General features: G+C 42.0%; 1 long non-coding RNA gene across 1 annotated transcript; it reads left to right on the top strand.

Annotated features, from left to right (window-relative positions):
- The first annotated feature begins 361 nt into the window (after window positions 1-361).
- On the top strand, window positions 362-14,215 carry LOC147200546 (uncharacterized). Its single transcript, XR_015101878.1, has 2 exons — window positions 362-490; window positions 13,256-14,215. It is a non-coding gene; the product is annotated as an uncharacterized LOC147200546 (long non-coding RNA).
- The last annotated feature ends 509 nt before the right edge of the window (window positions 14,216-14,724 follow it).

Genomic DNA, 14,724 nt, shown 5'->3' on the forward strand with positions numbered 1-14,724 from the left:
GTGCAGGCATCAGGGTGGATGGCGGTGCTATAGCTTGCCCCTCTGCTCAAAGGGACTGACTGGTTTATTAAACGCTCCCACCGCCCCCGTGCCTCCGAGCATGATGGGATTAATGCTGGCATAACCCTTTACTTAATTTATTACAGGGGGGACACTGGCTAATTTGATTTGATATTATTTTAATAAAGTTCTGTGATGATTCGGAAGATTGTTTCAGGCTATCAGAAATAATTTTCCAGTTATTACAACCACTCAGGCAAGTCCTTTGATAGCGGCAGTCAGTCTTGCTGCATGCAGAATACATTAGCTGTAAGCGTTGAGCTACTGGGGGAATGCTCATAATGAGAGCGCTCCGAATTGCTGAGTGTTGTGAAAAGGTGCCCGCCTGTGCCGTGGGCAGGCAGCATGTAAGTCAAACATGACCAAAAAAGATGAAGGAAAGGACATGGATGACCGAGGATGAGGCAGAAAAGGAGCGGCGACATATTTGGTATGCATTGAGCTCATGCGCGTCACCAATGTATGAATCTCAGAGGGATATGCGGTTATTTAAAGCGCTGCTACTCGTGTGGCTGTTCCTGAACAATAAGATGGGGGCATTTTGTGTTTCGGCATTGTCAGTGCATGATCAAATGTTTTTGTCTTGAAAATTGTGCATCTTTTTCCTTGCTTTGTGATTTTGCATTTGAGATGCATTTTTAGCATGGTTTGCATATTTCGCACAGTTCTTTTGTATATCGGTGTCCCAGTACACCATTGCCCACGCTGTATTAGAATAATCCTGTTTTCCGCCAACCCTTTCGTTCACTTCGCACCATGAGTGTTGCCAGTTGAAAATAATCCCGCTACTGTCTCTTCCCCCCATTTACATATTCCTTAAAATAATTGAAGAGACTCGGGATGTCTCAAACTATTTCCTTAATCCTGCGTCCTGTGCTCCCTGGAAGTTTTGGAAGAGAAGTAGTGGGGTTAAGCAAGGGGGCTGAACTTACGTTAGTTGCAATGTTTTTGTTTTGCTTTTCCTTAAACCCCAAATGACACACATTTCCCTCTGAAAAGATAAGCCCTCAGTCAAAGGCCGCGGGAGATGTCTGGGATCCTGTGAAAGAAGTGGGGGAATTACCTACCAGAGGTCTGGCATGAAGGGGGATGGAGAAAAAAAAAGGTTGGGGGGCGGGCAGTGCTACCCTTATTCATTAGTCCGTCTGGGGTCCAAGGCGGGGTCACACAATGTGACGGTTGTTCTCCAGACCCCCAGACCCCAGCAGACACATTTAATGGCCACCGTTTCCTCTCCAGACTGAGCGAGAAGGACGGGAGTTTGGGGGTATGGGGGGTGAACGGGGGTGGCGTATGGGAGTAAGGTGACAAAGGGAGGTGGGCTTCGGAAGACTAAGGAGAGGAATGATGAAAAGGGTAAAGACGGAGAGTGAAAACATGTTCGCGTCTATGGAGTCGTGCGTGTGGGGGGGGGGGGGCAAGTTCTGGAAAATGAAACAAAATAAGGTCACTTGAGATAGCCCCACACACTCAGAAGAATCATAAACGGTCACTAAGATTCTCTCCTTTATACTTGCCGTTAGAGGGATCATAAAGCAATCCACCTCCGGATGCCTTCTGCTTTTTCACATGCTCATATATTGAAGGTTTAAAATTTTGAACAATTTGGGGATCAGAGTTATCTTGGGCAAGTAGAACTCCTCTGCAAAACTTTGTGTTTGGAAACAGGACAGTTCCCACTTTCTCCAAATTTCCACCAGCACTGACATAATCAGATTTAAAATGGGACAATAAACTTCTTTGGTGGGTAATTGTTGCAAAAATGTGAGAATGATACTTCACAGTCGTTATTAAAATGACATTCAAATGATATGCAAATCACATGGTGTTTTTGTTCCTTATGTACGATTTAAGCAAGGCATTTGATAATGTCAAAATGTCAGAGGTTGCGGTAATAGCTAGCTTTCTCTTCATTATATCCGCTGAGCTACGCTGCTCCACTTTCAGTCGTATGGCCCCAGGCTGAAATCAATGTCGGCAACCAAGTAATCAAGGTTATAGAAAAGGGCATGCATTAACACGATTTCACTGAAATATGCAGAGTTCATGTGCGTATGTTCCTGGATTAAATAAAAACTACTCAAATGTCAAGAATATGTACATGCACCTCCGAGCAAATGCTCCCAATAGGTTGATACTGCCGATGTTGTGACTGGAGGGCTCAGCGGGGCAACTTCAGTAAATGATCAGTCAACAAATTACATATTGCATTATTGATGTGGTATGGGGATATAGATGACACATTAAACAATCCTTACATTACAGATATGATCTTTTGCTTGTTGCCATCAATCAGATGCAGGGCTTTTGCCCAGAGATGTAACCTGCAGTATGTTATGGCATGCTTGGAGCACCGCATGGAAGGACAGGCTCTGAATTAGTTGAAACATTTTCATATAATTTGCATCACGGTTTGTGGTAGAATTAATTATTTCCGAGATCTCCTCTTACACGTCCATTTGTGGAGGTTCGCTCCTCGTTGCAAGTAGCAATTTTTCACTTTACGCTACAACCAATTAGATAAACTGCATGAGGCAGACTTGTTTGGAGGACCCGCAGCCTTGGCAGTAACGAGACAGTCATTGGTTTCACTGCTTAGTTTTATGAGCATAGGTTTTAATCATTCTTGTTATTATCAGAAAAAAAAGCATGTTCACATTTTGAGAAAATATACAGTAACACGAACTGGAATGTTGATTGCTTATGTAACTGTCAAATTATACAGTATGATGTACATTATAAAGGCAGGTTGTCTTTATGAACCTTGCTGCGTGCACTGGGGCACAGCCAAGCTGGGAAAAGGGGCCTCTTCTGAATGGTTCCTGTAAAGATGAGTCATGGCATTGTCTAAAATGACATGTATTAATGAGAAAAGTTCAGAGATCTGGGGAGAAAAATTGAGCCTCGCAAGCAACCCCAGATTGTTTGATGTATTTAATATGAGGCCTTTTCTTGAGATGTTTGTTCATATTGACATTTGCTGTGTATTCCCTATTTAGATCATGATCATCTATCAACTACATTATACAACCATGCGAAGGAAATAATAACTGTTCCCCAATGTTATCTCTCTAGTACACACCTCCAGCTCGAAAGTCTGGCGGCAAAAAGCACATGTTGATGGTGTGAAAGCGCTAGTTTGCTGTACTCGCCATGCTGACAAGCGCAAGATTAGGGGTCATGTCACTTCCAGATTATTGGAGGCTTTTACATTTATAAACCCGTGCTGGTTCTAATTTAACTGCACCTTAAGGGACCTTAAAACATGACCGGAATGAGGGAAACAGATGTGGGTCTCTGTTCATGGGGAAATAGCAGCGTTGAGATGGCCCAATAGTCACTTTAATAAAGCCCCCGTACCCCACCCTCGACAGCAAAACAGGGCCAGACAGGCTCTTTCCTCAGTCCATCCTCTCCTTGTCTTGTTTCTTTCATTGGTGGGAATTCACCTTGTCATTTGTCATCTGTCACTTCCAATAAACTCTCATCTCTTGAGGAGCTGAACTAGCCTACATCCTATGCCATCAGCTGATGCCAAGCATTCAGCATCCAGGGATGTTGGCCTGGCACTGGCCCATGAGCTCAGTACTGTTGAGTTTTTGCTCTGGTCAAATGGCAGAGTAGTAACAAGTTTAACGCCTTTAAACTGTGAAATCGAAAGGTTTGCAGTGATTTGACTTGCCGGATCTTCTCAGAGTTATATAGCACCTTGTCCAGTGGGGAAAAAGGAGGAATGGAAAGAGATTATGTGCTCCTGCTGCTCTCCTCTCTCTAGTGGAGAGATGGCTTTGACTACAGGCCGGCGATGAATTTTAAACTGACCTGAACTAAACTGAGACTTGGGAGGAGTTTTGATTCTCTGAAGCTTGTCTAGTTTTGGCTTGCTTACAATGTCTAATATTTCTGTGACCACAGACCTTTAAAAACTATGAATCGTCACAAGATCAAACTGCCGTTACATTCTTTAGTTGTGTTGTTTCCACAAATCAACAACACTGGATTATAATCATGACGTAATTAGAGCAGTCCCTCCCATGATAATCACATGGATTGGTTACAATCTCTTACATTGTGGAATTAGATCAGTGAGTACGATCTACAGTAATAACAATATCGATCTGTTTTCTCTAGCACAAACAAAGGAGCAACTGTTTGCACTCAGTGTTTGAATAACGTTTTATTCAGTCATTCACCACATTATAAATAAGCCTGAGAGAAGTTTGTCAGGATAATGTACCGGTAGTTACATGATACGCTAACCGTTAGCCTAGCTTCTTCAATTTCTTCTTCTAAAATAACTACTCGTTGTTGTTAGAATTTTTAGGCAGTCTGGATGCCCTTTATAACCTCTCGCGGCTCAGTCTTGGTGGAAACTCATGGTTGTCGGTGCCAATATGTGTGCAGAGCACTGTGGTGTTCGAATTTGCCACACACTAAAAGAGCTCACAAATGCGAATTCCCCTACCCCCGACTTGTCATGTACAAGATCCGTCATATTTTATAAAAAATCCCCTAAGGTGTTAAACCCAGTTGCATGTCTACTCGGTCTTGTGTTTCTTGTGACCAAATAATTAATTAGGCAATTAATTTGGAGTTTGCTTCTCCTTGTTCAGATTCCAATAACCTTTGGGGCAAATAAATTCTTCCCATATTTGGGAAAGACTATTTTCTGTTCCAGTCTGACTGCATGTGAATAAATGGAAAATATTCCTGTCGACATGCTATTTTCTCTTCCCAGGATAGTAGCTAAATTCCAGTTAATATTGCTTTAATGGCGGTGTCCAAGTACAACTGTTCATGAAATGTAACTTGTGACTATGGCAAGCTGATCATGAAATAAAGCATCCTATCCATTAATTGCAACACCAACCATGTCAAATTAAAGTTGAGATTTCCCTGACCATACACACACATGCGGGAACACGGAGCTATGTCGGGGGCACAGTAAGGCCTTCTAAGTGGGTGCTGTACCATATGGCAGAGACAGGGAGGCATCACATGCTCATCGGGCCTCCAAGCCCGACTGCCAGACTGGCGTGTTAATTGGGCTACGAGATCAAAGGCAATATTACAAGCCAATTAAAACGATCGGGACAGATTGCCAAGTGATGAGCTCCACTGCGTAATTGAGAGTGTGAAGTGTGTTTCACCTCTGTCTGACTATGTCTGTCTGTGTGTCTCCCTCGGTCCAACTGAATAAGTGATGAGACTGCAGAGGACCGAAACTAGTTAGCGCATTAATGATGTCACTGGAGGCCCCTTCATTAGTCTTAGAGCAGGATTTGAGTGATTTGGGTTAGAGAATTTGCTGCACTGCCTCAATTTTACCATCATGGAAGAAACTGTTTTATCATAGAGGCAGCAGTCGAGTGCAACATGAAACTGAAGATGCAGAATATGATGTGATGTTGTGTATAGGCCAGCGTGCTTGATTTAGTGTGTGTGTGTGTGTGTGTGTGTGTGTGTGTGTGTGTGTGTGTGTGTGTGTGTGTGTGTGCAAGCGAGTAAGAAAGACAGGGCGAGACCGATCCATACGACAGCTACTTTAATTTGTTCTGGGAATATTGTTGTACTGGTGCAGTCCACCGGGCAGCACCTGCATGCCAAGTTTGCTTAATCATGCAAAAAGAACTGAAAAATGCATTACAGATGTCAGGCTGTGTCCCGATAGAGACAGAGATTTGACAAACACCTTGAGCCCCGATAATAATTTTTGTCGTATTCAGGTGGATCTGCTTGTCACGAGAATGTCAACGGTGCCTCTGATATGCAGGATATTAAAAATGCAAACAGTGCTTAACCGTTTTGTGTAAGGGCGTCTTCATACGAGGCCATTTGAACCATGCCCAACCATGCGAGTTCTCGTCCCTCTCCTGTTGAGCGATGATTTTGGGCTTCAGCACATTTAGGTGTGCCATCACTTCATTGTGCAATGCTGTAATGCTACTTTCCTTACTCTGAGGATTAGTTGCAGTTGTTGTATTTGTATGTTAAAATACAGTTAAGGTAGCGGTTATTATGAAAGACCTTAGAACGAAACGATTACGTGATCTGAGTGCAAATCCAAAAATAATTTAATTATCACCTGTCAATGAATAAAGAAACCAAAACAAAATTCGCCTAAAACAGGAAAATCTACATAATGGGAAAAAATGTTCATCTGTCCGGTTGTAAATGTATAATGCATAATGTGTTCATTAAATACTGAAATATAAAAAGCAAAATTATACTGTCTTGTTCAAATATGATGAGAGTGGCTTATAGAAGGGTAAAGCGCAGCACTATTATTCACAAATATAATTTTAGAAGACAAAAACCTTTTCCCACTCAGATGTCCTGAATGCAAGGAAACAAAAAGTGCAGGTTTGGATCTGCTGATGAATGAGACCAACTTTTCTCTTCACCAAATGTAAGCATTCACTCTCTCGCTCTCTCTTCTCATGTGGTCCTCACAGTATTGTGAAAATTGTGGTCTGCCTCAGTTGAAGATGGTTGAGGTTTCCCTCTCATAAAGGTCTGTGCTCGTCAAAGCACACTACTCTGTGCTCGTCAATCATGCTAGTTATGTGTTAAAACCAAAGTCTTGGATCCGATACATCAAACGCTTCTTTATACTTCGATTCCAACTCCCTGGGACATATGTATCACATGTCTTCATACCTGATTTTTTTGTTTGTTTGTTTGTTTGTTTTAATGATGAGTAGCAGTTGTTAACATGTAAAGTCTCACACTGATCCAAGATTACCCAGATGGTATCATCATACATGGAAAAGTGGTATAGCTGCAGAGTGTATAAAATCACAAATTATAATGAGAAAACCTAATTCACAAAAGAAGGATTGGAAGTCAAAACTTAGGTTGGGCTCTGACAGAAGATTTTACAATTTGTGGTGCTGTGACATCCAAGAATCCTACATTGTATAAAGAAGCAAAACTTCACAAAACAAATATGGTAGAGATGGGAACCAAAATAGCATTTTTATAAACTAAAGAGACATTAAAGCTTTTTAATGTCTCTGTAATGAGCTATGGCAAATGGGACACAGATGGTAATGACACATGTTCACAAAATAAGGGCAGTCGCGCTCATCGAAGCCCTGTATGATAATGTTATGATATGCCACTGTGGACTGGTCTTTAGCTATTGTGGTCTGTAATGTAACCGTCTGAGGTAGAAAACTGAAGTCTTTGTTGAGTTTTTATCTGGTACGGTTCTAACATATAATGCTGTAGCAATAATCCACCATTGTTGCAGCTCTGCTAAAGCCCATCTCCCACTGAGGGGCGAACGTTTGTGAGACTTTAACCCCTCTGCAGACCACATCTAAATTTTGGTGCAAGGTGGACTGAGGCGAATTTGATCAAGGTGCAGGCAGACAGACATGCGGATATGTGGTGAATGTGATCTTATTTCATTCATAAATATGACAACAGCGGCCATCAAATCCCCTGATATATAGAAATTGTCACGTTGCGAGGTGGTGGTGGACCCCAAAAAGCAGGCAGGAGGGAGGAGCAGGGTGTATTTGAAGAATTGTATTTAAAACAAAGAAAACTACATCCAAAACAAACAAAGTCCAAAGTATCAAACAAAAACCATGACTAAAGCTAAAACATAACAATGAACTAAACATAATCGAAGCCAAGAGCAAACAGCAACACACATGACAGTAGCAATAAGCAAACAATGACCCGACACTGAGTGTTCGGGCTGGGAGTCCTTTTAAACCCCTAATTAGTTATGACCAACAGGTGTGCAGCTGCCGGGGGAGCCCTACAGTGCCACCTGTTGGTCCCTAAACCGAATCATGACAGAAATTAATTAAGTGAAGATGTTACATTTGTTGTTGTCATTATTACATTTTTCAATCTTACCAGCTCTGGGGAGGCGGCGCATTACGGAGGATAGCTACATGTCAGGGGTTATCACCAGCTTATTATGGATGGTACCTGCTTACGTTGTCTCCATTCATGGACGGATCGCTGCACCATTTTGCACACAGAGACTGTAATTGCGTCCAATATACAGGGAATGAGAGGAACCGCATTGCTTGGCAGTGAATCAAGTCTGCTGTGTTCACACCCACAATGGTGCAAACCGACCTTTTTGAAGTACGCTGGCTTGTGCACATCTGTGAAATTACAAATACCTGGTCTCACCCACCTCCATGCAGATTGATGCCACTCGGACTTGCACTGGTCACAAAAGTAGATACCTAAGACTTAGACTCAGACTTGCTTTATTGTCATTCAATAAACTCACAAACTGTGCAAATATCAAATGAAATTTCGGTACCTTATGTCACAGTATTTATGAATTAAAATGACATTGTAAAATAACCTCAAATCATTCACCCTGTGTGCCCCCCCCCCCACCTTTTTTTAAGAATTATTTCAGGATCTAGTAGCTGTGATCAACCAGTCACTAATATTTTCCATCTGATTTTTGCCATTGGTGCATGTGAGACTTTTATAGACAGTGTGGAGACTTGGTCTCAAGGCTCGGAGCCATTTCAAATAGCAGCTAATATGAAACGCGAATGTTTGTTTTTAAGAGAAGGGAGTGACATTTAGTGGCTCGCCAAGGGGCCAATGGAGAGAACATGAAAGTGAAAGTTTCATTTTTAAAGACAAAATGCCAGCCTAAGGTTTCATTACTGGCAGGTTGTCTTACCATGTGACCACATACTGAATACTTGCACACACACACACACACACACACACACACGCACACGCACACAGGCACAGGCACACACACAAGCACAGGCACACGCACGCGCACACATGCATGCAAGCTTTATCTTCCAAAAGTAAGAACCATTTAGAGTTTTCCCCATCACTCTAAACATCCTGCAAGGTGCATCCTCATTACATTAAAGCACACTTCTCTTTAAATGGCTCATAACTTTAAAAGGAGTTGACATGAACTTCCCTTCTACAAAACAGTTACAACTTTCACAACCGCTTTTATGAGTTTTATTGACAACTCTACAACGCGGAGCACCAGTAGTTCAATAGTTGAATTGTTCCTCTCCCCCCCAACCGCTCCCTTTGCTCGTACTGATGTTGTTCTAGAGCTACCCAGGGAATAAGAGACCTCACACTATGGGGACTTGTAAAACCAGTGTCTTGCCAATGGGGGGCTGAGTGTGTCTATAAGTATGTGTGTGTGCGTGTGTGTGTGTGTGTGCGTGTGTGTGCGTGTGTGTGTGTGTGTGTGTGTGTATGCAATCTCTGGTTGGGTGTATTGAGTGCACAGCAGAGAGCAGTAAAATGTTGTCTAAATGAAGTCCCAGTGCTTCAGTAGTAAGTAGTGTTTGATGGCCATGTGATTTGTTTGTTCAGCCCCAATGGCCTTCTCTCCTGGTCGTCGGGGTGGGGGTATGCGGAGGATGACAGCTTCACACCTTCTCCGCTCCTAGACCCACCAATGAGCCATTTAATCCTCCTTCCTACAGCTAAATCAACACCTCTTACGCACTTTGAGCAGCTTCAGACCACCACCGCTGACTGCCTGCTGCCCGGCCAGACTGTCTATCCTGGAGCTGTTTCAACTGACAACACTGTTTTGAATATCTTTCTATATTGCCACTGGGAAACACCAGCACCTAATGGGTGTTTTTTGTCAAGGGATGGTATGATGTAGTCATTCTACTATCTCTTTAACATCTGTCACTGAACGCAGTTTGAATATGCAAAAAGGGGATGGTGTGAAAAGGCGAAAAGCAAAAACAAAATGGGAAAACAAAAATAGGAAAAGTGGTCACTGGAACAGAAAGACCGAAGCATCGGGAGGGAAACGAGTGAGGAGAAAGTACGGTAGGCCTATGAGGGGAACTCTAGCTTTTGGGCGGCATATTTAGCCCAGTGTGATAATTGTGTCTCTAGGGTGAGCCCCTTGGACCTGATCCTGGAGGAGATCAGAGGGCAAGGCCAATGACTACAAAGCAGGGGAAGAAAAGTGTGAGAAGGAGAAGAAACTAAAGCTGCGGAAAACTACATGTGTGAAAGCAGAAATGTAAACAGTCTTTTGTTTTAACTACTAAAAACAATACATATGTTGTTTCTGAATCATTTTGATGGTACACGGAGGCATCAGTGCATGTGTCATTGACATCAGAAGATCATATGATAGTATCCATGAGTTCAAAGAGAAACTAAACCCAATATGTCAAAACTTCATTTCATACTTTAAATGTACATTTCTTCTTTAACATCTGCTGTTAACTTAGATCTTCAAAGTGTTCTAAAAATATATAATATATATATTTTGAAAACATGGCATTACTGATTTATGGTGGCCGCCATTTTTAGGTGTTTTCACTCTCACGAGAATGTGACAGAGTACGTCAGATTGCTGCCCACTTTATTTATAAAGAAAGCCATATATTTAGTAAATACTCAGAGGCAACTAGCTATTTATTCAATTTCATCGCATGTAAAAAAAACATGCAATATTAATCAGAGTACTGCATTTTTACTAGTGATTAAACATACAATGTATTCTTGCTTCCAATATTTTGGGGTTTCGTTCCCCATTAAGAACACAGAAAAAAATTGGAGTGGTGGCACAAAATAAAAGCATCTGTATCCCGATACATTTTTCAAGTAGATGTTTAGTATACTTAAAAATTGTATTTAAATGTGGATGATTTGATTGTGGGCAACCACTTAACAAAATAAAATGGAGTCAATTCAAGACACCATTTCAGTGTAGTTTAACATAGAAATAATGCATTAGCTTCAACGTCACCCTGCCTACAAATGCATGTGGGCTACAGTTGTCAATAAATGTGTGCTTAGAACTTAATTGAAGGCACTCTTGCACTGGGCCGGTTCCATCATGCAATTTTCTGGCACGCCCTACCTCCACTAGCCTATTTCAGCCAACACTGTGCGCTGCAATCGATGTTTATCATTAATATTGTCTGGAGGAGCTTAGTTTGATTGTACCACATGGATCCCATACCACGGTCCAAATTTCATTCTGAACCAAACAGGAAACATATCATGTGATTCATTAATTGGGCTGTTCCACTCTAATGCAGTTGATGACAGGCTAATTTTATTTACGACAAGCTATTTTTTCACTGCAGGCCCATGATGGATCTGAGATGATAACAGATGGGCCCTCAGCAGGTTTTTCAATCTATACAGGACCTACAGTGAATCGGGTGTCATTGGCCCACGTGCCACTTTTGTCCAATGTTGAGTGGAAAGTAGTTTTATATTTTTAAAATAATTTTGCTCACAAAATAACCAATAAACAAACTGTGCAGTGAGTGTGATTATTTCTTTCTGCAATGCAAAGATGGCAACTTGATGGATGGGTGGATTGATGGATGGAGAGAAAGAGAGAGAGAGAGAAAGAGAGAGAGAGAAAGAGATGGATTATACATATAAAATATATAAGGAGGTATGTATGGATACTTATAACTTGAAATTTACCCCAAATCGAAAAATTGATTAGACAAAGTGGAGAAACTAAAATCAGGATAATTGTTTTAAAGGGAAACTTGGATGTGCTGAACATTGACACTTATCTAAAAGGTCTGGATGTCAATATTAGGCAGCACTAAAATTAACCTACCTCATTTTTTTTATTTTATTATTTTTTTATGACCTTTGCCATAGCTTTTCCAGCCCACCTTTGGTGCCTGACTTTTTTTTTCTTTTATCCCAGCCTGTTTGTGTCATAGCAGGGAGGCAAGCAATGGCATATTGCTTGATTTGTCATGTTCTGTTGTCTGAAAAAATCACCACCAAAATTCATGTTGCATATTACTACTCTTGCCCACTTCAACCTGTAAAAACATTTTGGATTTATTGCCGTGGGCTCATATGAGCAAAAACCACGATCACCTCCACAAAATCAAACATATCGTGTTGATGCTTCTCCACTTACAAAGGCTGGCATTTTCTTTCAAGTCAGTCATGGAAAGACTAATGGTTTTGTGATATTTTAAGAGGCTTAAGTGGGCTTAAGTAGAAATGTCCACATACATGTTGGGGCCCATTGATCCCCATAGTTTTGACATTTTTAGTGATGTATATACAATGATTTTGAATGGACACATAGTTGTGGGTCACATGTCGTGGCTGCACCAAAGACATGGAGTAAGGGGGGGGGCGTGGCCATATTGCTCCTTTTCAGGGGGGTCATTTTAAAGTCATTTGTTATTTACTGATTCTTCCAAAACCAAGTGACAACAATGAAAATCCAATCCAATTTCATATTCCTGATTTTTTTTAAAAAAAGAGCTGTACAGTATTGATCAAATTACACACCACATCTGCTCCTGTCTTGCAGCAGACAATGGATGATTTACTTGTTAATCTCACAGGGAGAAATAACCAAGTTGTTTTTGGTGAAGTTTCACATATTTAGTTGAAGTGCAACAATCTGTTCTTGGCTGCAGATGGGGCACTACTTTGCCCCACCGCTGAAAGATCAGCATAGTCTTGTGTGAAACACCTTCTTATCTCGCCCTCCCAGGTTTGTTTCCCTGGAAGCCTGCTGCCTCACACATACTCACACACACATGCCTGCTCCCTTCAGGAAAACAGCAAAATTGTTGACACTCAAACGGTGATGTGCACGAACTGTGAATAAATATGCACAGAGATATTCAACTGTATACAGTATGGTGTTGCTTCACAAAAACCTCCTTCTTTCTCTCTTTACCTAGTGACAGCAAAAGACTCGGGGAAACGTGATCGGTGGTGGCCCAAGTGGTGTCGACTGACAGATATAATTACAGGAGCGGTATCTAAAACCTCCTCTCCACCACACCACCCCCGAATCAAGAGCCCCACCCCCACCCGCCAAGCCCCCTTCTTCCAAGGACCCCCCTCCACCCCACCCGAAACGCCACTCTTACCCCCTTGGCCCAAACCATTATTTATTTTAGCAGCTCCAGCCAGCTTCAGAGGGCTCAGCAGCACTCACAGGGCCCCTGCCAAAAAGTGGCTTTCTGACTGAAAGCTTTCCAAACAAGCTCCGCTGGTCCATTTGGCCCGAATCCAAAGCTGTGCGGTCTCTCTACTGGGCTCCCTGCCCTCCCTCCTTTCTTAGAGGCAGAGGGGGATAGAGTCTGGTTTGCATTAGTATGAATATATGTGTGCATGTGTGTGTGAGTGTGTGTGCGCATGTGCCGAGTGTATTTCTCAAAGTTTGGTGTGTATGTGTTCCTAGCGACCTGACCCAGACCCAAAGTGATGGTCCCTGGAACCTGAAGCCACGCCACACTGTATAAACACCGAGCAGAGTATTTACAAGAGAGAGACGGCGACTGAGGCTCCTCCAGTGCATCACAGAAAAGCCATGTCTGTGATACTATGCAGACAACCTGTTTATGGCCCTACGTGCTGCGTTTGTGTTCGTGAGCCCGTGCACGTGTGTATGGAGGAATGGAGACAGAGACCTCGGATGGACTCCTCTCTGGTTTGCCGAGCTCACTGATATCTTATCGCTTTCTGGGAAGATAGGCAAACGGCAAGAAACTGCTATTATAGTGGCTAACACAAGTGCGTACATGACAGCAAGGTGAACAGATAAAACATGCATGATTTGATTAAAAAAAGTGCCCAGACAGCCAGATCCATCCCAAGACATTAGATTTAATGCATGAGTGGAGGTGAGGGGGGTCAATTATGAATGTATACCCTACAAACAGCACTTACATCGCAATATATATTAGATGAACTATATTCGCGCCGCTCCCAGTTAATTGTCTTGAATGGCCTCAGAGCTTTTGAGATTGCTCATTGCCTCACCGTGTGAAGCGACAGAGTTTGTAAAGTAGTTCAACGTGTGGCTGTACCTTGTCGCTGGCCTCTTTTTTTTTATGTCATCCTCTTACCCCGCGACATGAGCAGGAAGCGGGATTGAAATGTTTTCTCTTCAAAGCTGCAACAACTGGCATTTCCACATTGTTAAAGTCCGTAACTGTCATAAAAAGTGGACTCGCACAAACAGTTTCCATGTAAACAAAACGCTGGTTTTGCCATACCGGAAGCTGCGCAATTATTTCACACAGAGGCTCAAGGGCTGTAGGATTGAGGTCGATGCTTGATCAGTAAACTTGGTCAACAGGAAGCTTCTTCATTCTTTTCTTTTGGTGAATAAAGCATATATTTTTGCTCTTTGACACTATCCGTGTTGTTTTGTTTTCATTTTAAATGTCTTGGTTACAGATTATGTGTGGTCATGACTCTGTTTTGCTGAATGAATTCCCTGTAGCCTCATTGATATAAACCATATCTCATTGACTGAGTCTGTGCGTCTGCAACAAATGTCTTTGCGGTAAGCATTGACAGTGGCCAAACTCGGGCTGGGAAATATTTTGATATCAATATATTTATTAATTTTAATTGAACGGTGTACATTGAAACTGTAACATTTATTTTGTGAATGAAAACACTTTGTTTTTCTTCTTTCTACCCATAATCTTGCTGCTGTAGACTGTAAATGTCCCCAGTGTGGGACAAATAAAGGATATCTTATCTTATCTTATATATCTTGATATACACCTGATCAATAGCAATACACATAGCACTCAGTATAATATCGATCATAAATATCAGGAAGCAAAACCTGACCTCGTCATTCGGGGAGCTGTGGGCAGAGGCGACAGTGTCACGTTATGGAAAAAAAAATGTTCC

Source organism: Hippocampus guttulatus, chromosome 9 (assembly GCF_054856545.1).
Source record: "Hippocampus guttulatus isolate MCC_2025c chromosome 9, RoL_Hgut_1.0, whole genome shotgun sequence".
Taxonomy (NCBI): domain Eukaryota; kingdom Metazoa; phylum Chordata; class Actinopteri; order Syngnathiformes; family Syngnathidae; genus Hippocampus; species Hippocampus guttulatus.